The sequence below is a fragment of the Panthera tigris genome, chromosome E3 (assembly GCF_018350195.1).
Source record: "Panthera tigris isolate Pti1 chromosome E3, P.tigris_Pti1_mat1.1, whole genome shotgun sequence".
In the NCBI taxonomy this organism is placed as follows: Eukaryota; Metazoa; Chordata; class Mammalia; order Carnivora; family Felidae; genus Panthera; species Panthera tigris.
This window is the reverse complement of record NC_056675.1, coordinates 10,835,035-10,858,518: the sequence shown is the minus strand read 5'-3', so window position 1 is coordinate 10,858,518 and position 23,484 is coordinate 10,835,035. Positions and strand designations below refer to the sequence as shown.

Genomic DNA, 23,484 nt, shown 5'->3' with positions numbered 1-23,484 from the left:
ATTGACACACGTTGCCAACTTGCCCTTCAGAAAAATTGCACCACTGTACTTACAGGGTGTGAACATGTCAATTTCCTCCACACCCACCCAGTTCCAGTGGAAAGTAGCACTTTTTTCCGCAGCTCTTCTGTGCACATTGATTATGAACCGAGTAGAGTTGTCTTTTCATACTTGTATTTGCCATTTGCATTTACGTTTCTGCAAACAATATTCATGTTTGCATTTGCTCAGTTAGATCCTTTGCTTTCTCCCCCATGTTCTTTTGTGTGAGTGCTTTATAAAATGAAAGAAATTTGCATTTCTGTCCTTAGGTGTGTTACAAATATTTGCCTGGTTTGTCTTTTGACCATGACTTTTTTTGTGTTGTTATACTCAAGTTTCATTGTTGACCTCGTCGAATGTATCCATGCTCAGTGTTAAAAATCCCCGGTGAGGGCGCCTGGGTGACTCAGTCATTCGGTTAAGCAGCCGACTTCAGCTCAGGTCATCATCTTGCAGTTCATGAGTCCAATCCCCACATCGGGCTCTCTGCTGTCAGTACAGAGCCTACTTTGGATTCTCTGTCCCCTTCTCTCTCTGCCCCCCCAATAAATGAAAACGTTTTTAAAAACATTTTTTAAAAATCCCTAGTGAGAAAAGCCTCCCCCACACCAAGATCTATACAGACATAGATACAGAGACATAGATCTGCCGATAAAGGCATGTATGTATATAGGCACACGTACACACGCGTTCTGTCCAAGCAAGATTTCTGCATTTCCATCTCTGTACATCTCACTTGTTTGCTTGAGCCGTGTGGGCTTTCTATTTCAGGGTGCCTTTAAGGCTTTCCATCCCGGTCGGGTCCTGGTCTCTGTCCAGCCAGGCTGGCGGCAGGACCCCGCGCTATCTTGTTTCCCCTGCAGCCCAGGGCCATGGTTTTCCAGGTGGGGGCGCTCTGCCCTTCCCGCAGGCTCCCACCGCCCTCGGATCAGGCCTCACCAGAGGCAGGGAGCTCTCGGGTTCTGGGCGTGGCCGCAGGAGTGTTGGCAGGGCACTGGCAGGGGTGAGGATGTGGGAGACGGGGGAGGATACTCCTGAAAGCTGGTGCAATCTCTGGGGCAGCTGCCAGCGAGCGCAGACGTCCCAGTGCAGGTAGGGATTCCATGCCTGCGCGTTTGCGGACGGGACCTGAACAGCTTGAAACAAAAGCCCCGTCCGCTCCGTCTGTCGTGTCTGTCCGTCTTTGGAAATGGTGCCCAGGTGAACAGTATTCTGGTTTTGTAGCTCAGCCGGCCTGAGCTTGCTTAGTATGACTTAGCCTGCCCAGTCCTCGTCCTAATCCTGTTTGCCAGACAGCATCGTTGGCCCAAATAGTTGAGAGGGGTTTGGTTTTCGTTGCGGTAAATGAAACATATATAACATAAAATGTTCCGTTTGAACCATTTGTAAGTTTGCGGTTCAGCGGGATTCAGTACCTTCAGGATGATCTGTTTCCAGAACTTTGTCATCATCCAAAAAACTCTACCATTGGGGCGCCTGGGTGGCTCAGTTGGTTAAGCATCCGACTCTTGCTTTCAGCTCAGATTCGTGAGTTCAAGCTCCACATCGGGCTCCGTGCTGTCAGTTCAGAGCCTGCTTGGGATTCCCTCTCTCTTCCTCTCACCCTGGTCCTCTCCCGTTTGTTCTCTCTCTCTCTCTCTCTCTGTCTCTCTCTCAAAATAAATAAAACTTAAAAAAAAGAGAATTAGGGCTACCATTCAGCCCTAATACCCCATTTTCTTCTCCCTTCAGCGCCTGGTAACTTCTGTCCTACTTTCTGCCTATTCTAGATATCTCCTAAAAAGAGACGCCTACGATGTTTGTTCTTTTGTGATTGGCTGATTTCATCTGGTGAGTTTTCAGTGTCGTACAGCACGCAACACAAAATTCCTTTTTATGGCTAATACTTCACTGTATGTATATACCATATTTTGCCGATCCACACAGCTGTTATTTCCACCTTTTTGGCTATTGTGAATAGTGCTGCTGTGAGCATTCATGCCCAAATACCTGTTTGAGTTTCTGTTTTCAGTTCTTTTGGATATAGTCCTCCAAGAGGAATTGCTGGGTCCTATGGTAATTTCATGTCGAACGTTCTGAGGCAGCACCAAACTTTTCCCCCGGGGGGCGGCACCATTTTACATTCCCACCTGCAGGGTACTGTTGTTACAGTTTCCCCCCATCCTCGCTGACACTTGTTATTTTCCATTCTGCGAGCGCGTGCGCACACTCCCGTGTCTGATGATAGCCATCCTCCCTGGCGTGAAGCCGTGTCCCATTGGGGGTAGTTTGCGTTTGCATTTCCCTCATGACTAATGAAGCTGTGACCATGAGTATATCTTTGGAGAAATCAGGTCCTTGGTCCAATTTTTTTAAAGTTTTTATTTAAATTCCAGTATAGTTAGCATGTAGTGTTAGATTAGTTTCAGGTGTACAATATAGCGATTCAATACTTCCAACCCAACACCTAGTGCTCACCATGACAAGTGCACATTTTGATCCCCATCCCCGATTTCAACGCCCCGCCTCCCCTCTGGTAACCATCAGTTCTCTGTAGTTAAAAGTCCGTGTCTTGATGTGCCTCTCTCGTGCTCTCTTTTTTCCTTTTGTTTGTTTTTAATTTTTTTTAATGTTTATTTACTTATTTTTAATGTCTATTTTTGAGAGAGAGCACAAGTGGGGGAGGGACAGAGAGAGAGAGGGAGACACAGAATCCGAAGCAGGCTCCAGGCTCTGAGCTGTCAGCACAGAGCCCAATGTGGGGCTCAAACTCATGAGCAGTGAGATCATGACCTGAGTCAAAATCAAGTGTCAGTCTCTCAACTGACTGAGCTACCCAGGAGCCCCTTCCAGACTTCTTATAAGGTGTATATTCCTTATTGCATGTGGTCACTGACATTTCTTTTCCATTGTCTCTGCGGTCAGCCAGTAACCTGGGAAGATGTCCACCTCCTCCCCCCCTCCCCCCCCCCCCCCCCCCCCGCAAAAGGCTGTTCCCTTAAATCTTTCAATAGATAACTGCCAGGGAAGCTGCTGTAGCCTAAGGGCAGGTGGGGGGGGGGTGCCCAAAACTAAGCTAAGCGTCTACACTAGTCCCCTCCGGTAACCACCGGATTAACCAAAGTGTATGATCCCAAATTAGTGAAGGACAAGATCCCCACTGCCCTCCCTGGCACCTGTCCAGCCAGTCCAGGAACATAGGCTGCTGTCCCCACCTTCATGGCGGGGGCTGAGGAATGGGCAATAGTAGCTGCTTTGTGCACACTGGTTACGAAACAGCAGTCTCTCCCTCCTCAAGCACTCTTCTTTCTGGTTGTTACAAGGGTTTGATCAGGCTCCAGAGTTCTGAAATCGTTGATTACAGCCATTCCTTTCAGCTCAACATTTGCTTCAGTTGGAGGAGGGACCAACCACTAGGGCTTCCTATGTAACCTTTTTGTGTGGCACTGGAATGGATTTTTTTTTTTTTTTTTTGGTCATAGGTATTTATTTTTTATGTTTTCTGCCAGCTTTATTGAGATATAACTGACATAACACTGTGTATGCTTAAGGTACACAACCTGATGATTTTATGTATATAGTGAAACAGTTATAATAAGGTTAGTTAACACATCCATCACCTCACATAGTTACCTCGTGTGTGTGTGTGTGTGTGTGTGTGCGCACATGTGCGATGAGAACAAAATGGACTTTTTTTTTTTTTTTTTTTTAAGAGAGAGAGAGGTAGAGAAAGAGAACGACAGAGAATCCCAAGCAGAATCCATGCTTGGCAGATCTCAGCCTGAGGCTCAATCCTACAACCCTGGGATCATGACCTGAGCCAAAATCAGGTGTCGGATACTCAACCAACTGAGCCACTCCGCTGCCCCCAAAATACATCTTTTTTTTTATTAACTTAAATACACACCCATTTTAGGAGTATAGTTCTCAGTTCTTTGAGTTTTTATGAATACATGACAACCGTTGTCATAAAAATAGAGCCCATTTGTAGCACCCGCAGTCTCCCTTACGCTCCTTCCCATCCAATCCTCACCCCTTCCTCCCAGCTCACGAATCCTTTCTATCACCGTAGATTAAAATTGTCAGTCTTGGGGCACCTGGGTGGCTCAGTGGGTTAAGTGTCCAACTTGGGCTCAGGTCAACTGTGGATCCCACAGTTCGTGAGTCTGAGCCCCACGTCGAGCTCTCTCTGTCAGCACAGAGCATGCTTCGGGTACTCTGTCCCTCTCTCTCTCTGCCCCTCCCCGACTTGTACTCTCTCTCAAAAAAAAAAATTTTTTTTTTAAATTTTAAACGGTCAATCTTGACAATTTTATTTAAATGGAGTATCATAACACGTAGTTTTCCGTGTCTGTTTTCTTTCACTCAGCAGTTGTTGACATTCATCTATTTTATTGTCCATATTAGCGGGTTTTGGTGTTTTGTTCTGTTGTATTTTTTGCTGAGTATTTTACTGAATAGGTACGCCACAATTTGCTCATCCCTTGACTCATTAATTAACATTTGGATTGTTTCCACTTTGGGAATATAAAGCTGCTATGACGGGGCGCCTGGGTGGCTCTGTCAGTTAAGCGTCTGACTCTTGGTTTCAGCTCAGGTTATGATCTCATGGTTTGTGAGATTGAGCCCCGAGTCAGGCTGACAGCATAGAGCCTGCTTGGGATTCTCTCTCTCAGTTTTCTCTTTGCCCCACCGCTGCTTGCACTCTCAGCCTGTCTCAAAATAAATAAATTAAAAAAAAGCTGCTATGACTATTTTTGTACAAACATTTTCATTTTTCTTGGGTAAATACCTAGAAGTGCAATTGCTAGGTCTTGATGGTAAGAAATTTTATAAGAAACCGACAAACTGTTTTTCCAAAGTGGGTGCTTCATTTTACATTCTACTTTTCCCCACTGGATTACCTTGGTGTCTTTACCAAACATCAATTATTAAAAAAAAAATCAATTATTTGTGGGGCACCCAGATGGCTCAGTCAGTGGAGCATCTGACTCTTGATCTCAGGTATTGAGCTCAGGGTCATGAGTTCAAGCCCTGCATTGGGCGTGGAGCCTACTTAAAAAAAATAAAAAATAAATAAGAATAAAATAAAAATCAATTGGTCATATATAGGTGGTGTATTTCTGGACTCTGTTCTGTTCCAATGATCTGTATGTCTATACTGATTTTTTTTTCCATTTGAACTAGTTCTATTAAGTTTCCTTGTTAAATATATAAGTGTGCTTAAATTAAAAAGAATTTTTTTTTTTTTAAGTAGGCTCCATGCTGGGTGTGGATCCCGATGAGGGGCTTGAACTCAACGACCCTGAGATCAAAACCTGAGATGAGATTAAGAGGTGGATGCTTAACCAACTGAGCCACCCAGTTACACCTGAAACTCCGTTATATATAAATGTACGTAAAAATTTATATCATAAGTATTATAAGTTATAACATATTATAAAAATTATAATTATGTCTTCATTTTATATATAAAATAATGTTTTATTTATATATAAACATGGTAGGAATACATATAAATATAAAATGTAAATATAAAGTATGCAAATATATAAAATATATAAATATAAATATTTAAACTATTTAATTTCATAAAATATAAGTGTCTGTAAGTATAAAATATAAAATATATAAATATGATATTGCACGCTTTCTACCAACTTTTGCAGGCTCCAAATGGCACTTCCTTCAAGAAATTTTCTGTAGCTGGGAAGAAAATACTTGTGAATAAGTTATATTTAACTTAGCATACTCATAATGGCAGAAAAGTAACTACAGTCTCAGTGCTCAACAATAGGGCAATAGATACCATAATGTTGCATCTCTGTTATGTGATAAAATGCAAAAAATCGGGATTCTGAAGCAACAATGGTGTAGAAAATGCTCACACTATATCTTGGGCAGCCAAAAGCAGGCTATAATATGGTATGTCACTTTAATTAAGATATAAATAGAGGGGCATCTGGCTGGCTCAGTCAGTAGAGCATACAGTGCTTGATCTCAGGGTCATTGAGTTCAAACCCCACATTGGGCATAGAGCTTACTTGAAAAAAAAAAAAAAAAAAAGGAGTACACATAGAAAATAAGGTTGGAAGAAATACCAAAGGGACGCATGGGTGGCTCAGTCGGTTAGGCATCCACCTCTTGATCTCAGCTCAGGTCTTGACCTCAGGGTTATGAGTTCAAGCCCCATGTTGGGCTCCACACTGGGCATGAAGCCTACTTAAAAAAAAATAAATAAGAAAGAAAGAAATACCAAGGTGTGTGGAGGTATTATGATTGAATGTTTTCCGATAGTCTTTTATATGTTTTAATCGTCTGACTTTTCTATGATGAGAATATTTTATTTTATAATTGGGAGGCTCTCCATTGAGATGTTATGTCTTCCTTCTCTGTTATTTTATAGCTCTGTAAATCTGGTAGGTTACCCATCACATTCTATCTTGTATTATAGATATCTGTGTACTTCTCATTTATTTGTTTCTAACTTCTTGAGAACAGAGATCTCATCTCATTCATTTCTTTTTTTTTTTTTTTTTTTCATCTCATTCATTTCTTGATGTCTGATCCTGGCACAGGGCAAGTGCCTGTCACATGACAGATGCCTGATAAAATAAATATGAGTAAGCCAGTTGTTCCCAGTCAGGAACATAGTTCCATTGTCACCAGATTTTCTGATTCAGAGAAGCTGGAAATTTGGATATTGGTAGAACTCTCCTGATTTTTAATCATAAAATATTCAGAGTACAAAGTGAAAAAAAAAATAAATATGAGAGGAAGGAGTTTACAAATGAGCATTACGGATATTGGAATAGCGCTAGTTCTTGGGGCACCTGGGGGGCCCAGTCGGTTAAGCATCCAACTCTTGGTTTTGGCTCAGGTCATGATCTCAGGGTTGTGAATTCAAGCCCCGCATTGGGCTCTGCGCTGCCAGTAGGGAGCTTGCTTGGGATTCTCTCCTTCTCTCTCTCTCTGTCTCTCTCTCTTTCTCTCTCTCTCTCAAAATAAATAAATTAATTAAAAAAGTAAAGAGTCTCTTATGGTTAAAAAATAAAATAAAAAAAAGGATGGGGCGCCTGGGTGGCTCAGTGGGTTAAGCGTCCAACTTCAGCTCAGGTTATGCTCTCTCGGTAGGTTTGGGCCCCTCACTGGGCTCTGTGCTGACAGCTCAGATCCTGGAGCCTGCTTCAGATTCTGTGTCTTCCTCGCTCTCTGCCCCTCCCCCACTCATTCTCTCTCTCTCTCTCTCTCTCTCTCTCTCTCTCTCTCTCACGCACTCAAAAAATCAATAAACATTAAAAAAAAAAAAAAGGAATAGTGTAATAGCTCTTTAGTTTGCAGAATTGGCTGGTTTGGGTTGTCTGGAATCTGAAAATGACCCTGGACCTCATTTACCCTAGTCACATTTAACACCTGAACATTGTTTACTAAGCAAACAAAACAAGAAACCAGAAGGTGCTAACTTGGAATTAAACTGTGGGAAAATTTTGTTTCCATGTATTAGGTAGGTAGTTGTTCAGTTTTAAAAGGTATTTGTTTATTAAACAAATTTGTAAGAACAAATTGAGACAATCACATGGGGCAAAATCCTAAGAAATCAATCAATTAAAATAGATACAGGTAATGTTACTCAGCCCTAAGAAAGAATGAGATCTTGGGGCACCAGGGTGGCTCAGTCAGTTAAGTGTCCGACTCTTGGTTTTGGCTCAGGTTGTGATCTCACAGTTCATGGGTTTGAGCCCCACATCGGGCTCTAAGCTGATGGTAAGGAGATTCTCTCTCTTCCTCTGTCTCTCTGCCCCTCTCTCAAAAATAAATAAACTTTATTTATGTATGTATTTATTTATTTACACAACCTTTTTTTTTTTTTTAAGTTTATTTATTTTGAGAGCAAGAAAGCACGAGCTGGGGAGGGGCAGAAAGAGAGGAGAGAGCAAGAATCCTGAGCAGGCTGTGCACTGACAGCACAGAGCCTGATGTGGGGCTTGAACTCACGAACCACGAGATCATGACCTGAGCCGAAGTCAGTCACTTAACCAACTGAGCCACCCAGGCGCCCCCAAAATAAATAAGCTAAAGGAAGGAAGGAAGGAAGGAAGGAAGGAAGGAAGGAAGGAAGGAAGGAAGGAAGGAAGAAAGGAAGAAAGAAAGAAAGAAAGGAAGGTCTTGCCATTTGTGACAACATGGATGAACCCAGAGGGTATTATGCTAAGTGAAATAAGGCAGACAGAGAAAGACAAATACCGTATGATTTCACTTATATGTGGAATCTGAAAAACAAAAAAATGGACAAACAATCAACACAGACACAGACCCATAAATACAGAGAAGAAACCGGTGGTTGACAGAGGGCGGCAGGGGGATGGGCAAAAGGGATGGAGGGGCGTGAGGTCCAGGCTTCCTGTTAGGGAATGAGTCAGTCACAGGGATGAAGGGGCACAGGGAATGACTACAGGGAATGTAGTCAGTGGTGGTGTAGCCGTACCTGACAGACGGTAGCTACGCTTGTGAGCACAGCATAGGGCGTAGACTTGTGCAATCACTGCGTTGCACACCTGAAACTAATGTCACACGCTGCAGTTTAGAAAAACAGGGGCGCCTGGGTGGCTCGGTGGGTTACGCGGTTAAGCGTCTGACTCTTGATTTCGGCTCAGGTCACGAACTCACAGTTCATGAGATCGAGCCCCATGTCGGGCTCTGTGCAGAGTGTGGTGCCTGCTTGGGATTCTCTCTCTCCCTCTCTCTCTCTGCCCCTCCCCTGCTCATGCACACACGCACAAACTCTCTCTCAAAATGAATAAACATTTAAACTAATAATAATAGGGGGCGCCTGGGTGGCTCAGTCGGTCGAGCGTCCGACTTCGGCTCAGGTCATGATCTCGCGGTTTGTGAGTTCAAGCCCTGCGTCGGGCTCTGTGCTGACCACTCGGAGCCTGGAGCCTGCTTCGGATTCTGTGTCTCCCTCTCTCTCTGCCCCTCCCCGCTCATGCTCTGGCTCTGTCTCTCTCTCTGTCAAAAATAAACATTTAAAAAAAAAAAAAAGATTTTATTTTTAAGTAATCTCTACACCCAGCCTGGGACTTGAACTCACACCCCCGAGATTGAGTCACACGCTCCACTGACTGAGCCAGCCAGGCTCCCCACCTCTTTCTGAAGTTTATGTAAACGGAATCATGATGCATATATACTCTTTTTTTTTTTTTTAATGTTTTATTATTTATTTTTGAGAGAGAGAGAGACAGAGTGCAAGTGGAGGAGGGGCAAAGAGAGAGGGAGACACAGAATTCCCAAGCAGGCTCCAGGCTCTGAGCTGTCAACACAGAGCCTGATGCGGGGCTCAAACTCACGAACTGTGAGATCATGAGCTGAACCTAAGTTGGATGCTTAACTGACTGAACCACCCAGGCTCCCCTCTTTTTTTTTTTTTTTTTTTAGTTTCATTTAAGTAATCTCTTCACCCATCATGGGGCTTGAACTCAACGCCCGCAAGATCAAGAGTGCCACACTTTTCCGACTGAGCCACCCAGGCTCCCAGAAGCAGCAATAATTTGGTTTCATCATAATTTGACACTAGGTTTAGTTCTTACAAAGGCACAAAGTGAAACACAGGTACCAGTTTCTCAACTGCATTGTTCTGGGTGGTACCATGAGGTAAGATGACGTATCAGAATTTTATCCATTCTACCAATAAATTGGAAAGGAAGAGAAAACTTTATTTGGCTCCAAACAAAAGGTTATACTTTGTTTTCAAGTCAAGTGAAATTATCTGTGAGCAATTTTCAAACATATTGCAGACAGACATAGGAAATTAAAAGATTTTTTTTAAAAATCTGACCAGCAGAGTCTACTGCCTCAAAATTCAGTTTCAGAAAATGAGATGGGACAGAACTTACAACAAATACCAGAACATTTGCTACATTCCAGCCCTGTTCTAGGCACCCACAGAGCCATGACATTTATGCAAGGTTCACATTCTAGCCAAAACACAAGCCGTGCCAGCACGAACCTCGTTAATAAAATCAAAAGAGTTTTTATAATAAAGTACAAAACATAGCTGTGATGGGACACCTAGGTGGCTCAGTTGGTTAAGCGTCTGACTTCGGCTCAGGTCATGAACTCGCGGTTCGTGGGTTCGAGCCCCACATCGGGCTCTTTGCTAACAGCTCAGAGCCTGGAACCTGCTTTGTATTCTGTGTCTCCCTCTCTCTCTGTTCCTCCCCTGCTTGCACTCTGTCTCTCTCACTCTCTCTCAAAAATAAAGATTAAAAAAAACCTTACCATTAAAAAAAAGCAAAAAACAGGGGTGCCTGGGTGGCTCAGTCGGTTGAGGTCCGACTTCAGCTGAGGTCATGATCTCGCGGTTCATGAGTTCGAGCCCTGCATTGGGCTCGTTGCTGTGAGCCTGGAACTTGCTTCAGATACTCCGTCCCTCTCTCTCTGACCCTCCCCTGCTTGTGTTCTCTCTCTCAAAAATAAATAAAACATTAAAAAAAAGAAGAAAACAGCACAGCTGTGACTATAAGCCCAACAAAAAACTACGAATCCTTTAGCCAAACTAATCCCTGAAGTCCATAGCTGGCTGCCTTTAAGAAGGGTTATGCTGCAGTTCCGTGGGTTAGGTCCCTCTGGGGTGGGCGGGGGTAGGGGAGGAGACAGCACCTGTTGTGCCCACTCCTGCATGCTGCTGCAGACTGTAAGGGGGAGGGAGGGCGACTCGAATGAATGAATGAATGAATGAATGAATGAATTCCCTCGTGTCTCCATTCGGCCTATGTTTCCCACTATTTGTGAGCCTCTGTCCTCCATGAGCTCACTGACGGCTGGGACGGGGCTTCATTCACCGTCCTCCCTCTGCACCTGCCACTTAACAGTGCCACATCCCGCCCCTGAGGTCTTCAGCATCATCGCCTGAGCTCTGGGAGCCTCATGTCCTCATCTGCAAGTTGGGGAGAAGGTTCGGAAGGTTGTGAGTCTCTGTTTAGCTAACTTAGGCCTACCATCTTGCCCAACAGACATTCAAGGAATGTGCTAGGTACTTGGAAGGAATCAGAGCGAAATACGGCACCACCCTGGCTTCGAGGGGTTTCCGGACTGTGGGAGGATGGGAGGAGGGAGGACAGGAGGGTAACAGCCTATAATGCAATACAGTGTGGCTTGCAGAGCTGTAGGGAGAGCCCAGAGGAGGTGGGGAAGAGACAAGCGCTTGAGTCCAGCTTTCAAGGATGCATGGAACTTCCCCAGCAAAAAGGTTGGGGGTGAGTATTGACGGCAAAGAGAAGAGCAGGTCAAAGACACGGAAGGTGTCAAAGTGCACTGCTTGCAGAGGGAATTGGTAAATAGTTTGTGCTGGCCGGGGCTCAGGGCCAGGGTGCAGGACGGGCTGGAGAGAGACTCTGCGGTCTGGTCACAATGGGCCCTCTGTGCCACCTAAGTAGTTTGTGCTGGACACGTCGGTCAGGATGCCTGTCATTCCAGCTTGTTTCCAGGCGAAATGGTGCCACCCACTTGGGGAGGCTAGACTGAGCTGCTTTTTTTTAAAACAAAAACAAAAACAAAAACAAAAACACCTTTATCGAAGTGTGTTATTTACGCAGAATCAGATGATTCCTTTTTATGTGTTTCGTTCAATGAGTTTTTGACAAATGTATTTACCTGTGGAACCCCCACCAGAATCAAGATCCAAAACATTTCTGTCACTCAAAAAAAGCACCCTTGTGCCCCTTCGTGCTCGTTCTTCACCTCACCTTCCCACATCCCAGGCCCCCGAAATCTTCGATCTGTTTTCTTTCGCCGGTTTGCCTCTTCCAGAATTTCATAGAAATGGCCTCATCCGGCTTACAGCGCTCACCCAGCCTAACGCTTTTGGAGTCGGATTCATGTTATTGTGTGTATTAGTAATCTGTTCCTTCTTGCTGCTGAGTGGTATTTCTTTGTGCGGCCACAGTCACTCCATCCGTGATGAGCATTTGGAGCGTCTCCATGTTGGGGTTATTGTGGATAAAACTGCCGTGGATGTTCTTATATAAGTCTTTGTGTGGACATGTTTTCACTTCCCTTGGGTAAGTGGAAGTGGAGTTGTTAGTTCTTAAGGTAGATAGATGCATGTTTAACTTTTAGCAAGTGTCAAACCGAAAGAGAAGAGAAGGGGAGAGAAGGAAAGAGAGACACTCAACACAGACGTTAGCTTCCCTTGGCTGGTGAGGGATTATGGTAGGAGAGGGGAGGGGGCATGGGAGCTGTCACTCATCCACGCACCCACATCTCTGTGGCAGCCCAAACCACCGTGGCCACTGCTGGCATCCCAAGGAAGTCCCTTTTTCCCCCAGCATGTGGAATATTCCATGGGACCAGAGAAGCCCCCATGGAAATGCCAGGGCAGGTGCCTCGAGTCCCCAGGAAGCTGAGGCCCATGCAGGTTGGGGGTGGGACGGCTGGAGACGAGGCCTCAGGGAAGGTAGGGAGGGCAGGACATGGGCAAGGGGCTGTGTGGACAAGCAGTGCCTTGAAGGAGATCCGGTGGCCCCAGGAGCCAGCCCCACACCCCACAACCCCTCCCCCAACCAGGCCCCAGAAGTGGCCATTGTCACACTTGGGCAGTGGAGGCCAGTCTCTTGCAAGCCTTTGTGGTTTAAAAAGGAAGGACAGAACTATCTAGACAAACTGCACAGCAACAGAAGGTTAGGGGAAAAATAACAGTCCTGAGGCCTCGGTGAGGGCCCTCCCCACCACATTCCTGATGCCCCATCTTTTTTTTTTTTTTTTTCGTTTTTAAGTTTATTTATTTTGAGAGAGAGAGAGCGAGCACGAGCTGGGGAGGGGCAGAGACAGAATCCCAAGCAGACTCCACACTGTCAGCACAGAGGCCAATGCGGGGCTCGAACCCACGAACCGTGAGATCATGACCTGAGCCCAAACCAAAAGTCGGACGCTTAACTAACCGAGCCACCCAAGCGCCCCCTGAAGCCTGTCTTTGGAACATGGGTGAAGCCGCAGGTCAAGCCTCCTGTGTCACTCAGGCTGCTGACCTGTGCTCGGCCCTACCCTGGCCCTGCCGCCAGAGGACAGCCAGCAACGCCTTCTACGTTTTTGTAAAGTAAGGACACAGCTGTTTTCAGCATGGAGGCAGTAATAAGTTGTCCCTGATGGGCTCTGTGTGAGAGTCCTCAGGGCACCTGCTCCCCTCTCCTTCTTGGATCCAGCCTACCTTGACCCTGGGCCAGGCTGGCATGGGAGCTGCAGAAAACATGGGGAGGCATAGGAAACAAATCCTCAAAGCCAAATCTGCAGAAGCAGATGAGTCTTTTGTGAAATTCGCAGGCTAGTGCTCCGAGCCCCCAAGGCCCCTTTGCACACACCTGGCCCTGGGTTTGATCTCAGAGGTGGCGGCTCTTCCCTCCTGCAGCTGGTTTCATGTCGGGTTTCAGTTCCAGGTTGCATCCTGAGAACCCTCTCTGCAGGCCCATTCTTGTATAACTTAAAAGACCTTGACCCTTGCCAGTTGCCGAAAGCACACTTTTCTGCTCGTCCAGGTAAAACACCTGGAGAAGCAGTTTCACGAAACAGGCCTTCAGTGGCCCCCAGAGATGGACTTTGTCCCAAGCTCAGTTCTTTTTATTTATTTTTTTAAGTTTGTTTATTTTGAGAGAGAGAGCGTGTGCGCACAAGTAGGTGAGGGCAGCGAGGAGAGACAAAATCCCAAGCAGGGTCCGTGCCATCAGCACGGAGCCCGATGGGGCGCTGGAACTCACAAACCGTAAGATCATGACCTGAGCTGAAATCCACTCGGACGCTTAACCGACTGAGCCACCCAGGTGTGCCACCCCCTGCCCCGCCAAGCTCAGTTCTATCAGAATTGTGTGTTCGTGAGTATGTGTGGATGTGTGTGTCTGAGTATGTTTTACATACTTAATCGTAAAGTTCAAACTTTCAGACCTTCCGCTTTCTGGTTGTAAATTTGATGGGATGCAGTTGTGATTAGAAACATTTTGCTTCCAGGGACACCCGGCTGGCTCCGTCGGAAGAGCGTGTGACTCTTGATCTTGGGGTTGTGAGTTAAAGCCCCATGTCGTGTGTAGAAATTATTTAAATCAATAAATAAGCTTAAAAGAAAAAACATTTTGCTTCCCCAAAAGGGTGCAATACTTGGAGTAGTCATGTTCGTAGAGACAGAAAACAGAAGGGCAGTTGCCAGGAGCCGGGGGCAGGGGGGAGGGGGGAGTCGTTTAATAGGTATGGAGCTCCAGTTTTGCAAGATGAAATGAGTTCTGGAGGTCAGTTGCACAACAACACGATGTGCTTACCCCTAATGAACCGTATGCTGAAAATGGTTAAGACGGAACATTTTATGTTATGTGCACTTTACCACAATTAAGAAACAATCTGCCGGGTCTGCAGAAGATCATGAATATTTTGTGGCTTTGTACGACCTGACACTGGATGGCTTTGTGCCCGGGGATCATTTTCAAATGCAGTCAGCAGTTAGGATGTGCCATAGATGTGGTTAGGGTGATATAACAGAGGTGTTTCAGGTATGCATAGTGGCCACATCCCAGTGGATGGGTGGCCCCTAACAGAGAAATCCCTGGACCCCAGCAGCCTGAGTTTTGCTTTTGACCAGAAGTCTTAGTGTGTGTGGGCTGCTCTCTGGTTTCCAAGGCTGTAGGAAGAGAGTATCTCTATTTTGAAGACAGGAAGTTCATTGCACATTTGTTTTTTTTGTTTTTTTTTTACCAAGACATGTCAGGACAACGTTTTACAAGAAAGCCTGGAAAGGGAAGTGGTATGAAAATTGTTTGGGTTTTAATACGGAATATATTTTTTTAATTTTGCACATATTTAGAAAAATTATGAGTTCCATCCAGATATATGCAGCTACCTTCCAGAAAAAGGGGATATTACAGTAAATTCATCTTGATCAGGTGGCACAGAGAAAACTTCTGGAATAGTCACATTTGAAAATTCCTTATTAAAAAAATTAGTAATAAAAAGAGAAAATGCCTTATTAACGAATGCCTTTGCCTTAAAACTGATTTAGCCAAAAACTGTTAATATTTTCTCCACAGAGCCTTCATAACTTGGTCACAACAAATAGTACTTGAAACAGTAAAGACAAACAAACAGACAAAACCAAAAAGCAAAAAAACCCAAAGAACCACCTGAATTGAAACATCATTTTGGAGAAGAGAGAAGGAAGGAAGGTGTTGAAGTAATATATTGGAATAGTTATCTAGTGCCGTCGTTCACTTGACCATTAATTTCAGAAGTGTCCTTATAATTATGTTAAATTAAAGATCTTGCAAATTATAGGTCACAGATATCCACTTTCAATGTGGAATAAGTCTATAAAGATGCTCGTTAAGATGCTGCTCTAAGATCAGAATGAAAGTGTGTCCATTTAACTCGGTGAGGTCAGGCCCGCTTTATACCCCAAGGGATCTGCAAGGCTGGATTTGAAGCAGTTAACAGATTCATTTAAGCAAAATCTTTGGTTTCTCGGCTGGCAGTGTCCTTAGCAAGGAAATCACGTGACCACTCTGGGTGAGGCAGAGTCCCTTCAAGGACATTCAGAGGGTTTGGGAAGTGGCTGCTTCAAATTCACACCCCACCCAGAGGGACTGTGGCCATTGCCCTGGGCTGGGGCGAGGGCTCCAAGGCGATTCTGACATGCAGCCAGGGATGACCAGCGGCCCAACGCGGATCGACAAGAGGATTATGACTTTGATCTTATTTCCATCGTCTTTCCTGTGTGGGAAACAGGCAAAGGAAAAAAAAGAAAAGTCAGCGGGTAAACATATTTTAGCGACCCGATAAAGTATCTGCTGTAATTCCAACCAACTGGTGTGGCCCAGAGGACATTCTCCCCTTTGCACTCGGCAGTGCTGCGAAAAGGTATTGTCATTCTGTCTGCTGTGGAAAACCCTAGCTCTGGAGATCAGGTGAGGGCCCAGCTGGTAAGAGGCGGAGCCAGGGCTCAGACCGGCCTAATCCATCTGCCCCTTTGTTCTGGGACTGAAACAATCCTCTTCTGTGAAGGCCCATCCATTCTGTGTTTTGTTCCCTGCACTTGGGCTAGCTCCCTTCTTTTCTTACCCTCGTTTTCCTTGCTCAGGGCGGAAACTGAGATCAGCATAATGTCTGAGCAAATAGAAATTCACAGGACAGCCGGCCCGAGAGTGCGGAGTAAGAGGCGCGCTCACTTGGTGTGAAGCACGAAACACTTCCAGATGCCAAAATCACTTCCCGCCCGCCCCACGTTGTTTGGCAGGGCTAAAATTAAATCCTGCTTTCTAGTAGCTGTGGTGGGAATTGAATTTTGCATCTTTCGTCTGACCGCTCCGAAATGACCTTGAAAGACAGGAGAGCCTCGGTCGGTATTAGTGGGTAGAAAACAGCGTCAAGGGGCGCCCAGGTGGCTCAGTAGGCTGAGCGTCTGACTTCCCCTCAGGTCATGATCTCATGGTTCGTGAGTTCGAGCCCCGCATCCGGGCTCACTGCTGTCAGCACAGAGCCTGTGTTGGGTCCTCTGTACATGCCCCTCTGGCTGCCCCTCCCCCAGTCTCTCTCTCTCTCTCTCTCTCTCTCTCTCTCTCTCTCTTAAAAATAAGTAAATATTAAAAAAAAAAGAAAGAAACCAGCTTTAATTTCTAAATCAAAGAATTTTTAACGCATAGATTTTATTCAAAGACAGGCAATGTTGAAAGAGATCTCACTCTAATGGCAAACAACAACAACGACAACGACAACAACCTTGAATTTTCAGCTGAGCTCATTTTCCAGGACTGCTTGAGCAGCTGCTGCCACCTCATGGAAAATTTTTATAAATTTCCAGTTGAGGCAAGAATCCACCATCTCCATGGTCTTCCGGTTACTGCTACCAACGCACGTTCCCTCAGACCAAAAAGCCCCTGGAAGTCTTTGGGCCTGCCAGCCCAAAGCAGTTGAAAAGCAGTTAGAGTATCATAGACATGTGGCGATTAGAAATCAAGCAATTAAAAAAATTAAAACATCAACATTAAAAAACAAAAAAAGAGGGCGCCTGGCTGGCTCAGTCTGTTCAGCATCCGACTTCGGCTCAGGTCGTGATCTTGCCGTCCGTGAGTTCGAGCCCCGTGTCGGCCTCTGTGCTGATAGCTCGGAGCCTGGAGCCTTGCTTCGGATTCTGTGTCTCCCTACCTGTCTCTCCGCCCCTCCCATGCTTGTGCTCTGTCTCTCTGTCTCTCTCTCTCTCAAATAAAGATTGAAAAAAACAATAAATAAATGAAAAAAAAGAAAACAATAAGTAATATTTCTCTTAAAAATATTTCAGGGGCGCCTGGCTGGCTCAGTCAGAGGAGTTGTGCTACTCTTGATCTTAGGGTTGGTCGTGAGTTCGAGGCCCCTCTTGGGTGGAGAGATTACTTACTAAATTAAAAAATAGATATTTTATTTATTTATTTATTTATTTATTTATTTATTTAGTGCTGAGAGGAGAATCCCAAGCAGGCTCCAAGGTCTGCATGGAGCCCAAGAAGGGGCTTGATCCCACGACTCTGGGATCACGACCCAAGCCGAGATCGAGAGTCGGATGCTCAAACGACTGAGCCACCCAGGTGCCCTCCAAAATATGTATTTAATTTTTTTTAATGTTGTATTTTTTTTTCAGACAGAAAGTACGGGTGGGACAGGGGCAGGGAGAGAGAAAGAAGGGCAGAGGATCCAAAGCAGACTCCAGCGCACTGACCGTAGAGGGGCTCAAACTCACGTGAACCACGAAATCATGACCTGAGCTGAAGTCAGGCGCCCCTCACAATATGTATTTTAAATGTAAAGCTTTTTTTTAATTTAAATTTAAATTTTTAAAATATTTTTGGTTTAAATAAAATGTTATTTCAGTTGCAATTGAAATGAGCAGAGAGAGAAGACATAATGATTAAGAAAATTCTTCCGTGGGGGCACCTGGGTGGCTCAGTCAGTTGAGCTTCTGACTTCAGCTCAGATCATGATCTCACATTTCATGAGTTCAAACCCGCGTGGAGCCCCGCATCGGGCTCCGTGCTGACAGTGCAGAGCCCGCTGGGGATTCTCTCTCTGCCCCTCCCCACTCATGTGTGTGTGCGCTCACTCTCTCTCTCTCTCTCTCTCTCTCGTCTCTCTTAAAATAAATAAAATTATATAAAAAAAGAAAGAAAATAGTTCTGTGTAGCTCCTCCTCCCTATGATTTTAAGGAGAGCACTTCTGTAACATACAGCCCGATGCTAGCCGCACACCGTGAGCCCCTGCACGGCTGTCTGCTGTCACACCGACTTGAAACAACCTTCCCACTGTTGGGTTCTAGTGAATTCTTTTTTCAAGGCTCAGTGGAAACTCAACTCCACCAGGTAGAGTGAACTTCTTCTGCAGGACCCTATGCCCACTGCCAGAGTCTTATTTATTTATTGTTACCGTATTTACCGCTGTAGCACTTTATTTGTTCTGTTTTGATAGTTTTGTAGAGGGAGGGAATAGCACGATAGCTAAGCACTCCGGCTCCAGGTTCAAATCCAGACTCTGCCCGTCACCGGCTGTGTCACCTTGGGCAAGTTTTCTCTGCTGCGAAAGGGAGCAAACAAAAGCATCGCCTCAAAGGGTTGTTATGAGCTTTAGTTGCGTTAGTCTTCAGCAGGTGCTTAGAGCTGGGCCTGGCACAGAAGGAGCACTCTTGAAGTGTGACCTCCCACTGCTACTGTCCTCGTGTCATTGTCCACACACAGGTCCGTCTCTGAAATCCCCTTTGTTGACAAAGGATGTCAAGCATGGCTCGGTTGTGTTTGGTGAAAGCAGACGTACACGAACGGGGCACACTCATATTGTCACAGTAGAGATCTTTGTGGTGGGCCTGGGTGGCTCAGTGGGTTAAGTGTCCAACTTCAGCTCAGGTCATGATCTCATGGTTTGCGAGTTCGAGCCCCGCACCAGGCTCCGTGCCGACAACTCAGAGCCTGGAGCCTCCTTCAGATTGTGTCTCCCTCCCCCTCTGCCTCTCCCCCACTCATGCTCTGTCTCTCTCAAAAATATATAAACATGAAAAAATTTTTTTTTAAAAAGGTCTCCGAGGGGCGCCTGGGTGGCTCAGTCGGTTAAGCGTCCGACTTCAGCTCAGGTCACGATCTCGCGGTCTGTGAGTTCGAGCCCCGCGTCGGGCTCTGGGCTGATGGCTCGGAGCCTGGAGCCTGCTTCCGATTCTGTGTCTCCCTCTCTCTCTGCCCCTCCCCCGTTCATGCTCTGTCTCTCTCTGTCTCAAAAATAAATAAAACGTTAAAAAAAATTTTTTTTAAAAAGGTCTCCGAGTAAGTGTGTGTGTTTGGAGATGTGGGTCACTCACCACTGCCCTGGCATGTTCAAGCTCCACACACCAAGTCCAGCCCCAACATGTGCACATCATACCGGGCAGCCTCTGCCACATAAAGTCGACAATAGCTAACCTGCAGCCCAGAACAGATGCCATGATGGTAACGCATTGGTGTTAGGAGCCCAACATGGAAAATAGGGTTTCCTTTATAGACCCTGAGACACAGACATTGCCATTTGTCTCCTCATTATCGCTGTTCTCCCTCTGTCTTAGTTAATTTTTTGTAAGTTTATTTTATTTTGAGAGAGAGAGAGAGACAGAGCATGAGCGGGGCGGGGGGGTGGGGGGGCAGAGAGAGAGAAAGAGAATCCCAATCACAGAGCCACTCAGGTGCCCCAAGAGTACATTTTTAAAAAGAAGTGTAAGATTTGTATACTGAAAACTATAAAACATCATTAAAGAAATTAAGGAAGACTTCATTAAATGTAAAGACATCCCATGTTCATGGATTGAAAGATTTCGTATTGTTGAGATGGCAGTCCTCCCAAGTTGATTTCTAGATTCAAAGTGTTCTCTATCAAAATCTTAGTTTTTTTCCTCCAGAAATTGAAAAAGCTGATCCTAAGATTCATATAGAAACACAAGGAATCCAGGGGCGCCTGGGTGGCTCAATTGGTTGAGCGTCCGACTTCGGCTCAGGTCATGATCTCACAGTTCGTGGGTTCGAGCCCCGCATCGGGCTCTGTGCTGACAGCTCAGAGCCCGGAGCCTGCTTCAGATTCTGTGTCTCCCTCTCTCTCTGCCCCTCCCCCACTCACACTCTGTCTCTCCTTCAAAAATAAATAAACATTAAAAAAAAAAATTAAAAAAAAAAAAAAGAAATATAAGGAATCCAGAATAGCTAAAAACAATCTTGAAAAAGGAGCATAAAGTTGGAGGACTCACTACTTCCTGATTTCAAAATCACTACAAAGTTACAGTAAAAAATAGAGTGCAGTACAAGCTTGAGGATAGACATAGAGATCAATGGAATAGAACCAAGAGCCCAGATGTAAATTCTCACTTTTATGATTGGTTGATTTTTCAGCATGGGTGCTAAAACCATTCAATGGGGGGAAAATGGTCTTTTCAACAAATACCCTTTTACAAGAGATCCCAGAGAGCTCCTTCCCCACTTCCATTATGTGAGATTAACAATGAGAAGCTGGCCCTTAATGAGGAAGCAGGCTCTCACCAGACACTGACTCTGCCAGTGCCTTGATCTTAGACTTCCCAGCCCCCAGAACTGTGAAAAATAAATTTCTGTTGTTTATGTGCTACCTAGTCTATGGCATTTTTTTATAGTAGCCTGAATGAAATAAGACAATCTTTTTTTTTAATTTTTTTAAACATTTATTTATTTTTGAGAGACAGAGACAGAGCATGAGCAGGGAGGGGCAGAGAGAGAGAAGGAGACAGAATCTGAAGCAGGCTGCAGGCTCTGAGCAAGCTGTCAGCTCGAACCCACAAACTGTGAGACCATGACCTGAGCCGAAGTTGGATTCTCAACCGACTGAGCCACCCAGGCGCCCCAAGACAATCTCTATAATAGCCAAAAAAACCAGAAACAACCCAAATGTCCATTAACTCATCAAGAGACTTTTTTAACGTGGTATATTCACACAATGGAATATTATTCAGCAATGAAAGGAAATAAAATACTGAAACATGCTACAACAGGGATCGACCTTGAAAATACTGTACTAACTGAGAGAAGCCAGGTACTATGGGGCTTGAAATGTAGTGTGGCTGCTAGTAAGTAGGGTTTTTTTTGAGGGAATGACAATGTTGAAAATGGTGATGATAGGGGCACCTGCGTGGCTCAGTCAGTTAAGCATCTGACTTCAACTCAGGTCGTGATCTCACGGTTCATGAGTTCGAGCCCCGCATCAGGCTCTGTGCTGGCAGCTCAGAGCCTGGAGCCTGCTTCGGATTCTGTGTCTCCCTCTCTCTCTGTCCCTTCCCCATTTGAGCTCTCTCTCTCTCTGTCTCTCTCAAAAATGAAAAGAAAAGAAAATGGTGATGATAGTTGCACAACTGTGGAAATATACTAAAAACCATTGAATTCTACAGTTTAAATGGGTGAATTGTGTCTCAATAAGCTGTTGTAAAAAGTAAGTTATACTATATAACTTGTTGGACTATTCTATGGCCATTTATTTATAAACATTTCAACCATAAAGAATATGTTCAGGGGCTCCTGGTGGGCTCAGTCAGTTGAGCATGCGACTCTCGATCTCGGGGTTGTGAGTTCAAGCCCCATGTTGGGTGTAGAGATTACTTAAAAATAAAATCTTAAAAAAATATATGTTTATAGTATTACAATCATTTGAAATAATAAGGATATGAAATTATATCTTATCGACTAAGTAAATCTATTTGTGTAGGAGACACTGTTGCCACACATCCTCCTTTCCCTCTTCTTTCAACCTAAAAGACCATGTGACTCAGCGGAAACTGGACCCAGCTCTGGGGGTGATTGCTCTAAGTCAATGGCGGTAATCCCACCATGTAACCAAGTCTACACTGGTCACTTAGCCTGTAGCATTCCCAGTGATAGCATCTGGGTCAGGAGTGGGTGTGTGCAAATCAGACTGAAAAGGAGACTTTCAGCCCCTCCATCATCTTCCTGCCTAAAAGACCCTCGAGATGAAGTCAGTGTTTGGAAGGGAGGAAAATCACCTGGGTCCTTGAGAATGTCATTGTTCTCCACCAGCCTTGACATCTGACTGCCTCTAGGTTTCCTGTTCCCTGAGGCCGTTAATAGCTTTCCTTCCATTTTAGCTTTTTTTTGAGTCAGGGTGGTTTTTGTTATCTGACAAAAACATCCCAGCACAGAAGCACTACATGCACAGAAGAAAGAGTGGAAGGAAATGAATAAAAATGTAAGTTACAAGTATCTTTCAGTGGTGGGGTTAGGGGTGTTTGAGATTTCTCCTATTTTTCTGTGTTTTCAAGTTTTTCTGAAATTGGCATGTATTACACTTTCCATCAAAGTAAGGTTTAAACACAACGGCAGACGCCTGGGTGGCTCAGTCAGGTAAGTCATGGTTCGTGAGATCAAGCCCCACATCTGGTTCTGCCCTGACAGTGTGGAGCCTGCTTGGGATTCCCTCCCTCCCTCTCTATCTGGCCCTCCCCAGCTCATGTTCTCTCTCTCTCTCTCTCTCTCTGTGTCTCTCTCTCAGAGTAAATACATAAACTTAAAAATAATAATAATAATAATAGGAAAAAGGAAAAGGCAATATAAAAGAATATGTGCCCCCATATATTTAGCCAGCCACTGAGGGAACATGGCCGCCAGCATCCCCACCCCCAAGGTTCACACTCTTGTGCAGTCCTCCCCTGAATTATACAAGGGCTGTTGCGTGTAATCAGTAGCATAAGGCTGAAGTGATGACATTAGGTCATGAAAAAGACAGTGGTTCTGTCTCGGGTGCTCACTTTCTCTCTTAAATCATTCTTTCCAGGGGGAATCATGCTGCTATATGTGAGCAGCCCCGTGGAGAGGCCCAGATGCTGGGAAAGTGAAGCCATTGGCCAACAGCCACGTGAGCGAGCTTGGGAACAGATTCTCCTGCCCTGATTCCAGGAGGTGACTGCTACCCAACCATGGCTGGAGTGCAAGCTCCTGGGATGCTCACAGCCAGAAGCACTCCTCCAGCTGCTCCTGGATTCCTGACCCTCAGAACCAATACTAGACAGTAAGTTTGTTTTTCCTTAATTTATTTAAAAAAAAATCTATTAAAAACAAACAAGCAAAAAAATAACTCCACACCTAGCAGGGGGGTGGAACTCACGACCCCGAGGTCAAGAACTGTATATCGTACCAACTGAGCCAGCCAGGTGCCCCCGCTCCAGTAAGGTTGCTAAGCTATTAAGTTTCAGGGCTCTTGTTTCACAGCAAAATGGAGAGCAAGAGACACGCCAACTCTTCCACTCAGTAAGCCACTTAGGGGAAATCGTAACTTCAGACACAGAAGCAACGAAGGATGTATCTAGAGGATGTTTATTGCCACTGCCTTTGCCTCAGAAAAATATTGGGCATAATTAGAAATGAGGGTGATACCATTCTGTGGGACCGTTGCGCAGTTTTTGACAGGTCCGTAGTGTCAAT

General features: G+C 45.1%; 1 long non-coding RNA gene across 2 annotated transcripts in view; it reads left to right on the top strand.

The window, feature by feature from the left end:
• The window catches only part of LOC107179743, a 53,800-nt gene that overhangs the window by 7,588 nt on the left and 22,728 nt on the right, over positions 1 to 23,484 (top strand). The window contains exons 1-2 of one of the 2 annotated variants that reach the window (XR_006212471.1): positions 5,316 to 5,415; positions 22,838 to 23,071. This is a non-coding gene — a long non-coding RNA (uncharacterized LOC107179743). Of the gene's footprint in view, positions 1 to 5,315; positions 5,416 to 22,837; positions 23,072 to 23,484 lie in introns of those variants that run through there. The other variant, XR_006212473.1, reaches the window with a different exon arrangement.